Source organism: Astyanax mexicanus, chromosome 15 (assembly GCF_023375975.1).
Source record: "Astyanax mexicanus isolate ESR-SI-001 chromosome 15, AstMex3_surface, whole genome shotgun sequence".
Classification (NCBI taxonomy): Eukaryota; Metazoa; Chordata; class Actinopteri; order Characiformes; family Acestrorhamphidae; genus Astyanax; species Astyanax mexicanus.
Window position 1 is genome coordinate 15,020,156 of NC_064422.1, and position 18,882 is coordinate 15,039,037.

Consider the following 18,882-nt stretch of genomic DNA (forward strand, 5'->3'; position numbering starts at 1 on the left):
TATATTTAATTATTACATTAATATAACAGGTACAATGTATGTCAATGCTCTGTAATTATAATAAGGAAAATATAAACATAAGTAAATTATGGGATACAGTGTTAAATAGCACATCTAAATGTCAAATAATCTAAATGTCAAAAAAAATAAATTGCAGTACATTATATTAAAATTATGATTAATTTTTATACCCAACTTAGTATACTAGAAGTGTGCTTCTTACAAAGGACAGGAACAAGAAGCATATTTGTACTCTAATAAAAATGAATTTAGCATCAATTCATAGTACATTTCTAATATACTCATTAAGTGTATTATAATTTTACTGTAAGCATATTTAAAATATGGGGTTACATACAGGAAGTAGTATGTTTAAATGTTACTTAAGTATATTTAAAATAGTTCCATTTTATTACAGTTAAGCACACTTAGCACAATTTAAGTAAGAATTTTGTACTATTTATATGCAATTAAAGTGTAATAAGCACTGATTATTAATGTGGCTACAAGTACACCTTAGTGCACTACAGCATAATAATGCTTAGTCTATTTTAATCAATTTTTTTCACTAGGGTCTCTCTCTCTCTCTCTCTCTTTCTTTTTAATATCTCACTCTTGATAATTCAAGTTAATGACTGTGCGAGGTACAGTGTTGCCAAACATTCTAACAAATTAACAACAACAACAATGATTTCATGAACATACATAATGGATACAATAATAACAAGAAAGTGCATCTCTATCTCGATCACATCTGTCGTACAGTGACCACACAGTCTCTCCTCTCTGGGCAGCCAGGACTGTTTATACCTGCCTCTGTCTACGGCCAGGCTGTACCTCCCTAAAAAGGAAGTATATCTAAGAGCATTAAAAATATGTTCAAATTAGCAAAAGAATACTTAATTTTTTTTTTCAAATTAATATACTTTATGAAAACACACTTCTCACAATTCTCTGTATTTCCATAAAATTGAATTTTTCAGCAACGTTTTAAATTATAGGTTGTGTTGATAAAAAACAAAAATAAAGCTGCATTAAATACTGCTTAAAGTGCACTTTAGTGTATTTTTTTTCCAGTACCATTAAGGTGTACGTAATATGTGCATCAATACATAGAGTAGTATATTTACAATATACTGGGGTTGGACAATGGAACAGAAAAACCTGTCATTTTAGTGTGGGAGGTTTCATGGCTAAATTGGAGCAGCCTGGTGGCCAATCTTCATTGATTGCACATTGCACCAGTAAGAGCAGAGTGTGAAGGTTCAATTAGCAGGGTAAGAGCACAGTTTTGCTCAAAATATTGCAATGCACACAACATTATGGGTGACATACCAGAGTCTTTTTCCCTGCAGGCATGTAACAGTATTAGACGTTATACTGACGTAAAACATTTTATCTGGTGTCACGACCAACACTCAACCTGAAATTAACATCTACTGACGTTGGTGGCCAGCAGGATGCTCTCTGCCTCTCTCTCTCTCTCTCTCTCTCTCTCGCTCTGTCTCTCTTTCCCACTTTCTCCAATACTCTTTCTATCTCCATCTCTCTCCCTGCCTTTCTCTGTCCATTTCTCTCTCTCTTTCTTTGTCTCTCTCCATCTCTCTTTCTCACTCTCTCTCGCTTTCTCTGTCCTTTCTCTCTCCAATAATCCCCTTCTCTCTGTCTGTTTCTCTCTCCATCTCAGTCTCTCTGTCTGTCTCTCTTCCCATCTCTCACTCTCTCTCTCTCTTTCTTAGTGGGGTTTATCAGGACCAACCATCACACTACTCTCTCCCTGTCTTATGTTCTTTCATTCTTTCTTTCTTTCTTTCTTTCTCACTTCTCTTTCTATCTTGCTTCTCTCTCCTTTTTTCTTCCTCCCTTTCTCTGTCTGTTACTCACTCTCTCTCTCTCTCTCTCTCAGTGAGGTTAATCAGGACCAAGTTTCTCAATTCTCACACTACTCTCCACCTCTCCCTCTCTTATTCTCTCTCTTTCTGTCCCTTTTTCTCTATCTTGTTCTCTGTTTCTCTTGCTCTCTTTGTCTCTCTCTCTCCATCTCTTTCTTTTGTCCTGTCCTTTTTTCTTTCCATCTCTTTCCCCCTCTATCCATTTCTTTCTCTTTTTGTCTCTCTTGCTCTTTCTGTCTGTTTCTCTCTCCATATCCCTCTACCCCACTTCTACCCCTATTCTGTCTCTTTCTTTCTCTCTATCTTGTCCCCTTTCTCTCTTGCTCTGTCTTTGTCTTTCTTTGTCCGTCCCTCTCTCTCTCTTTCTCTCTCTCTATTTCTCTTGATCTTGCTTTCTCTCTCTCTTTCTCTCTCTATTTCTCTCTCTCTTAGTGGGATTTATCAAGGGGGTTATATTTATGCTACATACTCACACACTACTCTCTCTCTCGCCCTCTCTTGTTCTTTCTCTCTCTCTCTCTCTCTCTCTCTCTCTCTCTCTCTCAGCGAGGTTAATCAGGACCAAGTTTCTCAATTCTCACACTACTCTCCACCTCTCCCTCTCTTATTCTCTCTCCTTCTGTCTTTCTTTCTCTATCTTGTTCTCTGTTTCTCTTGCTCTCTTTGTCTGTCTCTCTCCATCTCTTTCTTTCGTCCTGTCCTTTTTTCTCTCCATCTCTTTCCCCCTCTATCCATTTCTCTCTCTCTCTTTTTGTCTCTCTCGCTCTCTCTGTCCGTTTCTCTCTCCATCTCTCTCTACCCCACTTTTCAGTGGGGTTTATTCTGTCTCTTTCTTTCTCTCTATCTTGTCCCCTTTCTCTCTTGCTCTGTCTTTGTCTTTCTTTGTCTGTCCCTCTCTCTCTCTCTCTCTTTCTCTCTCTATTTATCTTGATCTTGCTCTCTCTCTCTTAGTGGGCTTTATCAGGGGGTTATATTTATGCTACATACTCACACACTACTCTCTCTCTCGCCCTCTCTTGTTCTTTCTCTCTCACTCTCTCTCTTTCTCTCTCTCTCTCTTGCTCTCACTTTTATCAGGACCACAGGCTGCAGGAGCAGCAGAGACAGACAGCTCGTCCTAATGAAATAAAGACTCCCTGAAGCAGAGTAAACATGTTTCAGAGAGAAAAGCTGGGTGTGTAAATGAGGGCCATTAGTGGGGGTGACAGAGCGAGAGCAGGTTAAAGCCGCGCCATCATTACACTCTTCTGTCATTAAAGCACAACCGTGGAGATATCAAAACAAAATGAACAGAGAAAGAAGAGAAGACTAAACAAAGTAACAGCAAGAGATGATCTGTTTTTATTAAAAGTCTAAAAAGATTAAAGTTCCATCCATTACGTAAACATAGTTTTTGAACTTTTTCAGAATATATAGGGCTCTGTCTTACACCCTGCGCAAAGCACGTTACAATGCTTATTGCTATCTTACACCCTGCGTGAACAGTCTATTTTCACGTCTTGCATTAGGTAAATATCTAGCGTATTGCTATCTTGGTGGCGGTGGCGGAAAACACAGGTGTGCCACTGCCTGATTAAAACCCTACAAGAAACGCCGCAGCATGCAAATCCAGCTTTTACATCAACAATAAAAAGGATACAGAATAAAGTATTATTGCTCTTCCCGTATATGACCTGCTCACACACCTTCACAGTGTGAACGAGAAAATCAGTTTCCTCTGCTGAAATGCGCAGAAGCGCTGCGCTGTTAAAATACCAATCTGCCATAGTCAGAGCACATTTGTTTCTAATAGGGAATGGCAAGTGACATGCAAGTTATGGTTTATTTCACTTTATGCCCAAGACACACCCATGATTAGTACAAGTACATGCCTTTTGCGTGTTTTGATCTGCACAAGTCTTATTTTATTTGCGTCCTTAAGATACGAAAGACACACTGACACACCGTAAATCAAGCTGTGCGGTGCTCGGTTGAAGAATCGCTTATATATCACTAAAATAGAGCTTATAGTCTTTAACATTTGCAGAGCAGGGGGTTCTCCAGGACCACGCCTGGGGTATACTACTAAGAATCAGGTCTTGTCACTAAGAGGTCACCGGTTTGAGATCCTGAATTAACAGAACAGGACTGAATTTTTTTCTGAATTGTTTGAAGTTTGCCTATCTTGGTTTGCAAGCCACAACGATACCCCCTCAACAGGATAACATTCTACACAGAACGCATCTTTTAATTTGCCAAAGGGAAGTTCTATTGACTTCTCGCAAGGAATCCTTATCGGATACAGGTGGTAGCTTACCTGTGACCACATATACATTGGTTAATTGACAGCTCTCATTTGATTGGCCCACACAAAGTAATATAGGTCCAAGTCCAAGGAGCTCCAAGCAGATCTGAGAAGGATGATTATAGATTTACATCAGCCAGGAACACCTCTTGGGGACAGCTCTAAACAATTGCAGATTACAACATCATCATACGTTCAGACAACTGCGAGGTCTAGAAACTAGAAACAAAGATGTAGAGGAAAAAAATATCCAAACTGTCACCCTCAGCTGAGATGAAAGTGGTTCTGGTAGGTCAGGAACAACCCAAGACCATCGAAGGCAAGGCAAGGACATATTACAGTCAAGCAGTGGACTGGGAGACTGCCATTTAAGAAAAATCTGGTTCAGGCTTTACTAAAGTTTGAAGGTGAACCATATGATGAAAAGATGCAGCATTCAGTCTACTTTACCAACTGTTAAGCATGGTGGTGGGAGTATCATGATCTATGGCTGTTTTGCTTCCAGTTGAACTTTTATATTGACAAAATTGTATGAAATAATGGTGAATACCTTGGAACTGTTTTAACGTAACCCAAAACGATCAGCTGAAAAAGTTGGGTTTTACAACAGGACAATGACCCCACAAAAATAGATAAAGAAAAATGTAATGGGCAAATTGTTAGATATTTAATTTTTCTAACTATTTAAATTCTGATTCAAATTCAGCCAGCAGATTTGTCTGTGACACTGGTTTTAGTTCTGGTTGTGGTTGAAACGGTGCAATAGTTTCGGGTCCCAGAGGGTCGCAGATGGATTCTCTCTGATTAATGAAAATCTCTCAGGCCCAGACTGATGGATTATCAGAGGCTTCGCCCTGTCGTACATCACTGACAGAGACGCTCCCATGGCAGCCACATCTCTAACCCATCCATCGCCACTGCGTTCCCAAATCACGCCTGCTATCTCTACCTGACCCCTGCAAGAAAGAAAGAGAAAGGAACAACAGACAGAGAGAGAGGGAGAGAGTTGTGAGAGAGGAACAGAGGGAGAGCGAGAGAGCAGAAAGAGAGAGAGAATGGACAGCTGTAGTTCGGGTTCGGGGAGAGTGACAGAGATCACGCTATCATCCAGCTGTTCTTCTGTCAATCAACAGCAGCGAGAGAGACTTGATTAGATGCTTTATCAAGTGAATGTCACACTCAGCTCAGAGACTGAAATCTGACATTTTACAGATAACAGAAAATAGAAACAGAGGAAGAGTGAGGGAGGCAGGGAGATACAGAAGAAGAAACAAGAGATAAAATGTGAATGGAATGTTTATGCAATTTACAAATAACAAATGTCTTTATCATGTGTTAATTCTTCTTTGTGCTGTGTTTTTTCTTGTTTTTATTTATTCAATGAAAATTGATTTGCCTTTTGTGTGTGAAATGTGCTCAGTGAATACACGTACCTTGCCGTGCCTATTACGTTTAATAACATTCTTTGTGCTGTTTTAATGTAAACAAGTCACCTAGAGATGCGTAGGTAGATTTATAGCTTTATTTTCATTGCTCAATACAAGGCATTACAATATTAGAGTTAAAGATCTCCTGCTAAAAGTCACTTTTTCTTGTTCTTTGTAAAATACAAGTTGTAAATGCATGCTGCATATGAAACTATTCCTCAACCGCCATTGTCTGCAGAAGCTTATAAACGGAAATGTTCACAGTACTACAGTTTTACAGTAGTGTATTGTATATTATGTATCTGCAGTGAGGAAAGTTGAGTTGAGTTGAGTTAAGAGCTGCTGTTGAATCCAGTTGTAAATGGTGTAGTTTTACAGTAGTGTATTGTATATTATGTATTCGAAGTTTAGTTGAGTTACTTTAGAGCTGTTGTTGAATGCAGTTGTAAATGGTGTAGTTTTACAGTGGTGTATTGTATATTATGTATCTGTAGTTGAGTTGAGTTGAGTTTAGAGCTGCTGTTGAATCCAGTTGTAAATGGTGTAGTTTTACAGTAGTGTATTGTATATTATGTATGTGAAGTTGAGTTGAGTTAGGGCTGCTGTTGAATCCAGTTGTAAATGATGCTCTGTGTTCAGAATTCAGTGCCAGCAGAGATAATTACTGAGCCTGATCAGAGAGATCTGTGGGTAATCTGTGTTTTAGTCATCAGGAGCTACATTTTTACATCCTGGCACTCCGGTGGGACGCAGATGCTCCATTTGATGAGGTTTATTTCGGCTAACCTTTTGGATCAGGGGACGCTGCAGTTGCTCACATTGTCCAATAAATTACAGCCAGTCTCTCAGGCAGCTGGACGCGTGCCAATTTCACTCTTCCCCCGTTCGTCCGGCCGCTGAATAACGATGTAATTTGCCGGCCGGCACTCAGGAGTCCTCAATTTCCTCTCTCCAATTACAAACCGATCTGCAGAATTATTTCCTTTTATTCCGGTGTTCAGGAGGTAAATCGTATTACCTCACGCAGCGAGAGCCGGCGGGGGGACGTTTGTGTAATTCATAATTACATCAGAGCTCATGAATATTGCATCAGTTCCTGCTTTTCTTCACGCAGTTTGACAGGCCTGCACTGAAGACCAGCGCTGGAACAGAAGGACACAATGGATTTACTGTCAGTGATCAAATTCAGATCAGAATATAATATCTGCTGTTCTAAATACAGACAGGGATGTGTTAAAAAGTTATAATCTCTGTTCTATTGTATAATTCTATAGAATTCTGTAACATAGGTTATATAGTGCACATTGGGGATTGGGCTAGGGGGTTGCCCTGTGACAGCAGTCAGATTTTTTGTAGTTGTAATTCCTTTCCTGACCTTTTGGGGGCAGTACTGCTTTTTTAACTCAGTTTACAAGCCAACTAATAATGGAAGCCATGTGGTAACAATGGAGGTTCAGAGGAAGCTGTTGCTTCTTTCCTCTAACTAATATATCTTTGTTTGAGGAACTTTTAAGTTCAAACTTAAAATAAAAATAAGTGGTTTTATTGTTTTTGTGTTAGAAAAATCTTGGTACTCGTTTGTACTTATTGAAGTTTTGTTCTGTTTTTTTTTTCTTTTGTTCTCTTTTTTGCACTCTTTTCCCAATTTAAGGACTCATAAGGGCTTCTATGGACAAATCTTCCAACCATCAACAACAACTTCACCGAAGCTTCTTCTCAGACAAAGCAAAGTTGGATTATTTTTTTCACTGTTTCACTACATTTCCCAGGATTGGTGGATATTTTCTGGGGACATTTAAGCCAGACGTGGTAAGAATTACACAATTCTTTTTGAAAGATTCTTTTGAAAGAGCTTAAAATATTGGATAAATGTATTATTTGCGTGTTGTTGTTTTTTTTAATCAATTAGTGGGTTGTAGATATTGGTTTTCATTTATGTAATTTTGTTGTGTTTGGTAAATTTGGGCTTTAGTAAAATATTTCTTTGCTCATATCAGCCAGGTGGTTTGTAGTAGTTTGGTAGCTGCTTAGCTTTCTTAAATATGCACTTTAAACACACTTTTTCTCTCATAAATAACAAAATGATTTTGCTATCCCACCTAAAATGCTGCTAATTTACTATTCTGCTGTGGCAGCACACAGGCTTCAGGCTGTAGATACTATTTTTGGTGCTTTTAAGGTGAAACAGAACATTTAAATGGGAATATATGTTATGTTTTATATGGACTGTTTGTGATTTCTGCACACACTAAGCAGAAATGTGTGAAACTTTAAACTTTAAAACACTTTATCATCCACTACAGTCTAAAAAGGGACCTCTGTTTTAAAGTATATAAAATTAGTTTTAATGCAGGGAAACTGTTAAGGTGGAATGGAAATGTGTTTTAAGGCAGAAGATAAATGGGAACAAGAAACTAAAAGCTTCATATGCTGCAGTTGACCTAGTGAGGAACCCCCCAATTAACACAGTTTAATTCGCACCCTAATTAAATAAACCATTGCAGCCCTTTAGGGGTGGGCAATATGGCCCTGAAATAATATCACGATATTTCATGGTATTTTCGCAATAACGATACTCTTGGCGATATGATGAAATACTGAATTAAAAAAAATGATTTCAAGAATACACTTCTGCAGCAAAATGAATATTAAGTTTTCTTGTGGCATACGATATGGTATGGCACACCCCTAACTGAGATATTAAAAAATACAAGACATTTTTCAGATTTCAACAGAATGTCAATGATCCAGAATGTCATGATACTAATAATAATGCACTCCATATATCTCCATATATGCAGGATTAAAGTAAAATAAATGATACTGGACAGATATAATCTGTCTCTAATAGATATGAAATTGGAAAGGAGAACAGTGTGAATTTTTTACTTTTGCTAAAAACAGCAAAAAAGTAGTGCCCTGATGTGGTAATGAGGGGTGGGTGATATGGCACGATATTTCAGGGAATAATATCGTACACGATATTGAAAATAATTGGCGATATTATCGCATGCCATACGATATAGCACACCCCTACAGCCCTTTTTTGTTGGGGTATTTAGGGGGTTCTATGTTTGTTTTGGAGGGTTATATGTTATATGCGTGTGTTGAATGTAGTTGTGCCTCAGCGGCAGAGTATAATACAGAACCGGCCTGTGCCAACACTATGGCTTTCAAAAGTAAAAGATTCATATCCATGCTTTTCTCCAAATTTACTCGGACTGTCAGGTCTGACTGCAACGAGAGCCAACTAGCAAAGACTCGACTGGAACTGAATGTTTAGGAACCTTTTACTTTCACTGTATATCTCTGAATTTACTGTTATTTATTTTTTTACACTCATACCTTTTGATTCACATATTTCAGAGATGGGTTAAAGAAAGCCCTGAAGAATGTTGTTACCTGATTCTGTGGCTTATTTACTGTAAGAATCTTTCATAAGCAATAGAGGACATAAAAATCCAGGGCAAAACATTCTTTATTTTTAGTAATTCAGTTCAAAATGCGAAACTCATTATAAAGATGTATTACACACAGTGATCTATTTTAAGCATTTTTTTCTTTTAATGTTGATTATGGCTTACAGCCAATCAAAACCCAAAAATCAGTGTCTCAGAAAATTGGAATATTATATCTTTATTCTATATATATATATATATATATATATATATATATATATATATATATATATATATATATACATTATACAATATGATCCAAACCATCACAGATCATCAGTAAATTTTACATTTTATTTGTAAATAAAGGGAGCAGAGTCTGGAGGAAGAGTGGAGAGACACACAGTCCAAGCTGCTTGAGGTCTAGTGTAAAGATTTTACAATCAGTGATGGTTTAGAGAGACATGTCATCTGCTGGTGTTGATCCACTGTGTTTTATTATCAAGTCTAAAGTCAGTGCAGAGTTTGTTTTCCCACAAAATCTTACAGCACTTCATGCTTCTCTCTGCTGACAACTTTTATGGAGAGGTGGATTTCATTTTCCAGCAGGACTTGGTCCTATATAATATTCTAATTTTCAGAGACAATAATAAAAAAACCCCACTTAAAATAGATATTTATGTGTGTAATACATCTTCTGTATATAATACGAGTTTCATTAATTTGAACAGAATTACTTAAATAAAAAAGTAACTTTTCAATGATATTCCAATTTTTTAGATGCACCTATAGGTAGGAGAAATGTCTGAATTGAAGGAGGACTGGAGGAGTTCCTTTCTGAAGGCCAGTGTTTTGTATAAGCAGTTTGCATGACTAGTTTAATAATTTCTTTAGTGCTTGGACCCCTTTGGGTTGCCACATCCATCCTGACCCACTTCCTGCCTCAGAGTGAATTGGACAGGCTCGTTAAAATGCAAATTATTCCTTTTCCCTCTTATTGCCGTTTTGTCACTTTCCCTCTCCTGGTGTGAGTCGTGATGAGGAGAGAGAGAGAATGAAGACTCGGAGGTGTGAACCTGTAGTGAGTTGATAAGTTTGTGCTTATTTTAATATACAGACATCCAAACTCATCTAGAGAACTATTCTCAGAACAGATTAGCGCTCAGTTGATAAGTGAGGTAATGTCATTCTGGAATCATGGACTGTCATTATCAGCAGTTTTTCTCAGTGATTTAAAGGAACAGTATGTACCTGTGAATGACAACAGACATGAAAAATGGTTACCGTGGTCTCATTTTAGATGCCAAAGTGGGTCGCCAGTTCATTTAACTGTGATAGAATACAAAACTCGTTATTTGAAAGTACTTACATCTCCCTCATCTGCTGATTTGCCACAAACAGTAGATACAGATCCCTCCCACAGACAAAGTCTTATCATAATCTGGCTAATATTGCTTCATACTGTCGGAGGTTCTCAAACAGCAGACCAAAATGGTCTACATGAACAAGCACAAGAACTTTTACTGGTAACACACCATACAGTCCCAGTCAAATATTAGACACCCCTCTTCTCATTCAATGTGTTTCTTTTCTTTTTCTTTTTTTTCATTTTAATGATTATTTTACTATCAAATTTAATATTAAAGACTATATTAAAGCTATACAGGAATGCATGCAGAATTATTTTGTAAACAGAAAGTGTTAAACAAACCAGAATATTTTTTTATACTTTAGATTCTTTAAAGTACCACATTTAGCTTTAGGGAAAGATCTGCGCTCTTGGTATTTTAATCTCAGTGTCTTCATGAGGTAGAACCACCTAGAATAGTTTTCTCAGTGTCTTGAAGGAGTTCCTGGAGGTGCTAAACAAACAACCATCTCAGTTGATCAGGTGTAGTTCAGGGGATTGTGGAGGACAATTTTTTTTTTTTTTTTTTTTTTTTTATAAATATATACTGTTTAGTACATGATTCCATATGTGTCCCTTAATTGTTTTGATGTCTTTAATATTAATCTACAAAGTAGAAAATAAATTACCTCTACATTAAGATGGCGGCGCCCCGAGATGTATGTTTTGCTACAGGTTGTAAATATTGGTTTTAATAAGCTTCTTGTGCACTTTTAAAGTTATTAATGCCGCCATCAAGCTGCCGGCGCTCAGAGGGAGCACAATTGGCCTTGCTTCCTCTGGGTGGGTAGATGGCGCTCTCTCCCCACATCAATCCTACGGTGATGTCCACAGCACAGTGCATCTGTGAGCTGATGTACCGGAGCCGAGGTGTGGCTGGCTTCCCACGTATCGGAGGAAGCATGTGTTACTCTTCACCCTTCTGGTGTGTTGGGGCATCACTAGTGGTAGGGGGAGTCCTAATGAGTGGGTTGGGTAATTGGCTGTGTAAATTGGGGAGAAAATGGGAAAAAATAAAATTATATAAAGTTATTAATGCCTCATGTGGAGCTACTTTGAGCCTGGATAACAGTGTAAAAAGTGATTTATCTGCTGGGGCAGATTCTAAAGCATGTTTGGAGAAACTGTTTGGAAAGAACTCAGGTGGGCAATTCAACAAAGGTTAGTACTCTTTATCATGTTTTCCTACACCCAAAGTCCATTTTACATCACCGAATAAGAAGTTGTACCCAGGCTTTTGACTGGTTTTGTATAATTTCATTAGTGCCTAAATTCTAGACTCAATATAGAGTCAAACATTTGGTTTCTTTTTGTATATTTTTTGCAAATTGGCTTCTTCTGAGGTAATGAACAGCTGTGACTCGTCCACTTCTTCTTTGTGACTGATAGCAGTTCTTGTTAGCATGTTTTAGCATGAGCTTTTTAGCCAGCCTTAGTCTGAATCACTGAATGCGTATGAATGCGAGTCTAAAATGTTAAAATAACCTAAAGGGGACATCTTATACATCTTTTAAAACAAGTTAGAATAGGTCTGTGGGCTATACAAAACATTTTCAATCATTTCTTTGCACAAAATCACTCTCACATAAAGATAAGGATATCACCAGCTCTGTTCTTGCCAATTTCAGTCACTTTTAGAATGAACCACTTAAGGACTTGGTCACTTTTCTGCAGATAAGATGTTGCTGGCCACGCCATGTATACGCTGAGTGTGCTTAACTGTGATAGAACACAAAACTCATTATTTGAAAGTCCTTACATTTCCCTTATCTGCAGATTTGCCACGGATAGTAGATACAGATGCCTCCCACAAACAAAGTCTACTGGCTATTCATGCGTTATAGTGTCTGAGGTTGGCAACCAGCCAACTGATCTAGTGGGTGAGGCTCTGGTGGGGCTTGGAGGAGTGATGTTGCCATAAGGGAGCCATCCAAAAAGCTTATATAAGCAAATGATTCCTGACACCAAAGACTTTTAGCTGATTCACAGAAAACGAATGGGTCTTTTTTCACGCTTTTCTCGCACAAGTGTTTATAAGGGCAGTCGAAACCCAAATGGAAATACAAAAGCATGCAAAAGGTGAGTTTTACATAATATGTCCCTTTTTAAAGTGCCCATTCCTCCTAGTCGTTGTGGAAAATGCCCTACCTAATATTAGTTTAGCTTAGCTGAAGCTTAGTGATAACCTGTTTATGAATAAATTGCTTAATCATTGATATTACTTTTTATATTTTTTTTCAGGAAGTCAATTTAAGATCTCATTTTCCAAAAGCATTTTTGCTAGTAGTATCTTATATTTAGCAATGTTTAAATGTTGAATAGCTTTGTAATTCAGATGATTCAGTGATGAACAAGAGATTGAAAAAAAGGCTCATGCGATGACGAGTCTCTACTCTGTGGCTGATCAGTGAACACATATACATTTCAGTGTCTAAAATGCCCATCTTTTTAAAGCTAGTGGTGCTAGTAAATGACACGCCTATGATAAGTAACCTTAGTGAAGCTCAGTGATTACCTGCTCAGCAGAAAAATAGTCAAACACCCATTTCCATGGCTGCAGCACACTGTTTACATGCTCTTGTCTGTACCTGGCAAACCTGAGTGTGGAAATGGGATTGGGGGAACGGCAGTGGGCAGGTTCGGAGGCTACAACCTACACAGATTTCCGTGATGTACAACACAGTGCAAACAAGAAAATACTGACTGAAGCTCTGCTGACAAAAGGTGCCAGTGCTTTAACTCAGCATGTGTCCTTAATATCTAGTGATAGCTGTATCCTGATCATGCTATAACTTACTGCATAAATGTTAATCATTAATAGTTCTTTAAGAAATCGAATATTAAAAGTTAAATTAAGTTACATTTAAACCTTTTTAGAATATTCTCTTCCTCCTCTGCCCTTCCTCTTTCTATTTTGGGATTTCCAGCACTGCAGGACATCCCATTCTCTCTCTCTCTCTCTCTCTCTCTCTCTCTCTCTCTCTTTCTCTGAGACGTGGTGAAAGGTGACTGAAAAGCAGATCCTGAGGGAAGTTTGGCAGGAGGCAGATAAAAGAATGAATCAGAGAGACTGAAAGAAAAAGAGTGAGTGAGAGACAGAGAGAGAGAGAGAGCAATATAGTGTGAAGCTTTCTGGTGGACAGAATGGATTTCCTGTGAAAAGAGAAAGGAAAAATAAAGTAGAAGAAAGAGAGAGAGAGAGAGAGAGAGAGAGAGAGGAGCAACGGAAGCTGTGTTTGTAGAAGAGATGTGCAAGTGTGGAGAACCTTGTTAAGGTTTAAAGCCCTGAGGAACACATTCTGATATATTGAATATATATATATTTTTTTGTATAAATATTAAACCTGAGTATTTTTGAGATTCAAGCATTCAGCAAAGTTAAAACAGAACATCCAAACAAAAATACTATGAACAAGGCTCAGAGTGTTACAGCAGACTAGGCTGATGACTGACTCTATGCCCTGAGGATTGTTAGGTTTAATTCCGGGTCATTTGGCTTCTCCATCAGCAGCCGGAGTCTGAGAGAGCACAGTTGGCCATGCTCTTTCTGGGGTGGCTGGGATTCTGGCCAGCACAGGCATCATTTGGCTGATGTATCAGATGTAGGGATCCCACACTTTCCTCTGAGCATTTTTTGATGGTACTTAATGATGGAAAAGAGGCGGAGTCGTAGAAGTGAATAAGTTTATTACCGCTCATAAATTGGGGGAAAACTCTAATCAAACATCTAGAAAATGCACTGATAAGACCACTCTACGGGTGGCCTGAGCCATTGGTAGTGGTCTCAGTATCATAATATAAGTACGTTTTTAATTCTTTTTTTTTATTTAGTTATTATAATTTTTTTTTTTTTTTTTTTTTTGGAATTTCCCAAACTTTAGGCTTGAGTGAGGTTTTGATGTCTGAAATTGGATGACAGAACAGCATTAGTCTGGAGCTCTATAAAAATAAAATAAAATAATAGTAATTCAAAAATCCAAATAAGTTACTGTATTTTTTGCGCTATAAAGCACACTTAAAATCCTTTAATTCTCCCAAAAATCCACAGTGCACCTTATAATCCTGTGCGCCTTTTGTACAAATTCTACCAGTCAGGTTGTAAAGAGCAGTAAAGCCAGTAGAGCAGTAAAGTTTCTCCAGCACCGAGGCTGGAGCAGTATTAGCATTAGCCGCGCATTAACCTCTGCGCTAGCTCTTTTGCTGTTCAGAGGTGAGTATATCGGACTGTAGTCTGTGTGTTTACCATGTTAAAACGAGCTACATGGGACGAACTGCTAGCTGATAGTGCCCTGCGTTACCGGAACATTCAGGGTTCCTCAGTGTAGTGCTGTTGGGCGGCATTTACTAGCACTAATCATGGCTAGCGCTGCTGCTAACCGTGCTAAAATACTGGAAATCTAAGCTTACTGTAAGTAAACAGAAGCACAAATTAGAACAGAAACATAGCGACACTCTTATTACTAAATATTTTTTATTCTCTTATTACTAATTATTTCTTATTACTAATAGATGAGGCACTCGATAAGGTGCAAAAAAAAAAACATCAGAAGCAGTAACTACAGACCTGTAGCTTATAGAACAGTAATAATGCACAATGAACTGAATTTATTTGTTAAATAGAGAAACAAGGGATTTATGGCTGGTTTTAATACTGTAATATCTCTAATGGCTTCAATGATACCTGTGTAAATTAATATTAAACTTGACCTACTTGTGCAAGAGAGCTTTTAAGAAATATCTATTTTAAATACTTAAAAATTGAGTATTTTGGGTTTGTTTTTAGTTTTTTTTATGGAACTATTTACATTATTTATTTTAGTAAAGGAAGTCGTGTTCAAGTTGTTGGCGTATCTCTTTTTAAGCTCTATTGTTTACGTTCTTTAGCTGTTTTAAAGTCTGATTTTTATATATATTGTTTAACTTTGTAGAACAAAGTAAACCCAATAGTAATCAAAGCCTTATGTACGAAAATAGACCAAAAAAAATACATTCATTGATAGTGCGCCTTATTATATATGTATGGTGGCCCTTTTAGTGTGTAAAATACAGTAACTTAAAATAAATGTTAAAAATAAAAAATCAACGTGTCCTGCTCTCTGTCCTTCCTTTCTTTTTCCCGCTGACTCTCTGACTCCATTTCCCACAAGCCACATCTCTCTGTATGTTCGGTCATGTTTTCACTTTCAAACAATCAACATTTCTCACATTCTTAGTCACCTGACTACAGTTGGTGCAGCACTTTGCGAAGTATTGCCAACAGTGCTAGTTACATAATGGGAGTCTTTCCTATTGTATTGCTTATCTGTGTATGATCTCTGTTTGGTTCTAGTTTGTGCTCATTGGGTATATTCAGGCTGATTTTTGGAATATGTAGATTTTATCCAGAAATCAGATTTTTGCCAATTTTAGACTCTATTTGGAAGTGTTTTAAAATGGGAATTTAATCAGATACTTACAGGTGCATCTCAGTCTGGATGCTCTAGATGCTTAAATCAGATTTTAATGTGACTTTTATGTGAACAATGTAGTGCTGGGTTAGCATACTGGAGTAATGGTAGCTCAGCTCTGTGGAGTCAAATGCTCGTCTCATGCTGCCCAGAGAGAAATGTGAACAGCAATTTATTTAAGGAGCTCCTGTTGCTGTTCCTCACTGTATAAGTGTTTTTATTTGAGTTAAATTAAAAACAGCAGCAAACAGCAATTTTTCTCCCAGAAAAAGACAAATGAAATTGCGCAATCGATCCACAGCTCAGAGAAAAGTTCCTCTTGTTCCCCAGACGAGTCCTGAATACATAATCATTAATTCAGCACAAGTGAATAAAACACTGGATGTTTGGAGTTGCAAAAAAAGCATCAAGAGCAGTATTAATGCACAATAAACTGAATTTATTTATTCTGGAGAAAGAAGGGATTTGTGGTAAATACTAAAAGACAGAGTATTTTAGGTCTGTTTATAGTGTTTGGATCTATATAATATATTTAGTTTAGTAAAGGAAGTCGTGTTAAAGTTGTTTATGTGTCTTTTTTTTACGGTCTATTTTTGAAATTCTTCAGCTGTTTTTTTCTGTTAATAAAGTCTGATTTCTTTATATATTGTGTAATTTTGTGGAATAAAGTAAACCCAATAGTAATCAAAGCCTTAATTAAAAGCCTTAGTGTTTTATATAATATGTACTCCTAACAGTAGAGAAAGTCACAAACCTATATATATATATATATATATATATATATATATATATATAAAAATTACACAAATGAAAAACAAATTGTGAAACCGTTTTTGATCATACCGCCCAGCACTACAACAACGTGACAAACAACATCAAATTAATCGAATTCAACATGACAGAAATGCAAAGAAGAGGGGTCCAAGGAAAGTGGAGATGCAGATACGGTTGTGTATGGGGGAGATGCAGACCCATGCATACGGTTGTGATGTATGAACCCACAAATTCTGAGCTGATCCCTTGTAAACTGATCATATAAACAGATCTAATTTGTGAAACAAGTCTGATCATTTGAAACGATTTTAACAAAAACAAATAAATTAAACAGGAAATCATGGAATTATTCAAAAAGCTCTCTGTTGCACTTTTTATTAATACATGCTGATTTATGTTCAAAAATGTCAGATTTCGTAACCTAAGCACACACTCGCACAAACACACACTCATCCACTGCCTTATTTTCTAGTTTTTCTGTCAGTTTCTGCTACTGAAAGTTCCTCTGAACAAACTAAGTCTGATTAAATGAGACACAAAGAGAGACATGTTTTACATCAGATCTTTCTGAGATGACTGCCGGGCGTCAGATATCTGAGCTGAACACAGCAAAAAGTTGAGTGTTGAATTGAAAAATTCCCCCCAAAGTGCCAGGGTTTATGTAGCTCCGCACTCTTTGGAGTTCAATCAATACTTTCTAAATAGTTAAAAATTGAACACAGAGACAGAGTTCCTTTATAACTCTTGTATGTATTTATTTAACTCCCTGAATTGTTACACTAACACTGGAAAAAGTAAAAAAATAAATTAGAAGAAGATTATTCAATTGATTTAACTATTTGTTATTGAAATTATTATTCACGTGAGGTTAGCTTGTGTTTCTGCTAATACAGAGACACCACCGGAGTATACATTTTTTAGTATATATTTGTTTTTACATTTGAGAAAAATCAGAATTGCACTGAAAGGAAGAAAATTCCTTGTTTTTATTGTTTTTCCTAAGAACAATTCTATTTAAAGAAAGAAACAACAAGGTGAGAATTTAGATTTTCTTTTTGTATTGTGGTTGCTCCTTTTCAACCTTTCAAATGTTACGGCAACTGTTTAGTTACTGTTTCATTGTTTCTAAACAAAAATGTTGATTGCGGTAATAAATAAATTGTTGTCACGTAAAATGTTTGGCGAAATTCTATCCTAGGTCTTTTAGATCCTTTGGATTTATGAAAATATTCAAAAGTGTTGGTATCTGTATCGATATCGGCAATACTGACCCTGCATTTACTTGGTATTAGATCGGTATCAAAATTTCCGGTATTGCCCGCCTCTAATGTACAGTGCAGAAGGTGGTTACTTGCTCTTATAACCTACAACATGTTGGCTAAGCAAACAACTCATTATGCAAAGAATGAGTTTAATTGAGCGATGTTTATTTCATTCTCTGTAGATTTGGACAGTTTTTATTGGGTTTATGTGGGTTAACAAATATTAAATATTCAAAATATTGTTATTTAACTCCAACGCTGTACACCCTTTAAATCTGAAAGATTTAAAAATGACACTTTTGACAGTGAAAATAAACTCTCAGCTGTTTTAACTTGTTACCTCCAGTTTTTGCTGTGAAGAGTTGGAGGAGGGTGTGTTGAAAAATCAGAAGCATGATGGCATAGATCACCCTCCCCTTTGTTAAGAAGTGATTTAGCTGCAGGTCTATATCTGGTGTGCTTTCTTCTGGGGAATCAGGGTAGTACAGTGTGATCTGTTTAACGGAGGAAAGTAGAGGCTTCATCATAAAAGGAATCATAAAACTCAGCACGGTATTTAAGTTCTGTGCATAAGGTCACTGTGCAGGTACTTAGCATACTGCTCTCTGTTTTACTCAGCCGTTTTTTAATGATATATAACCTATTGCATATTAATGATCATTTTTAATAATTATTTTAATATTATTAAAAACCTTACAACCACAAACTTAAATGTATTTTAGTGAGATTTAGGGTCATTGTCTTGCTGGAAGGCGAATCTCCTTCCCAGTCTCGTTCAGTCTTTTTCAGCCTCCAACAGGTTTTCTTCCCAGATTGTCTTGTTTTTAGCTCCATCCATCTTCCCATCAACTCTGATCAGTTTCATTGTTCCTCCTGAAGAAAAGCATCCCCACAGCATGATGCTGCCACCACCATGTTTCACAGTGAGAGTGGGTATAGAGTGTTCAGGGTGATGAGCAGGGTGATGTTTCCTTTCCACCACACATAGTG

The 18,882-nt window shown here is 37.1% G+C and overlaps 1 protein-coding gene and 1 long non-coding RNA gene across 15 annotated transcripts in view; both read left to right on the plus strand.

Moving 5' to 3' along the window:
• Positions 1 to 18,882, plus strand: part of rpl38 (ribosomal protein L38) — an 888,922-nt gene that overhangs the window by 803,100 nt on the left and 66,940 nt on the right. The gene's annotated exons all lie outside the window — the stretch shown is intronic.
• LOC125781170 (uncharacterized) overlaps positions 7,051 to 18,882 on the plus strand; it is a 37,062-nt gene continuing 25,230 nt past the window's right edge. Inside the window, exon 1 of the long non-coding RNA XR_007424307.1 lies at positions 7,051 to 7,412. This is a non-coding gene — a long non-coding RNA (uncharacterized LOC125781170). The remainder of the gene's footprint in view (positions 7,413 to 18,882) is intronic.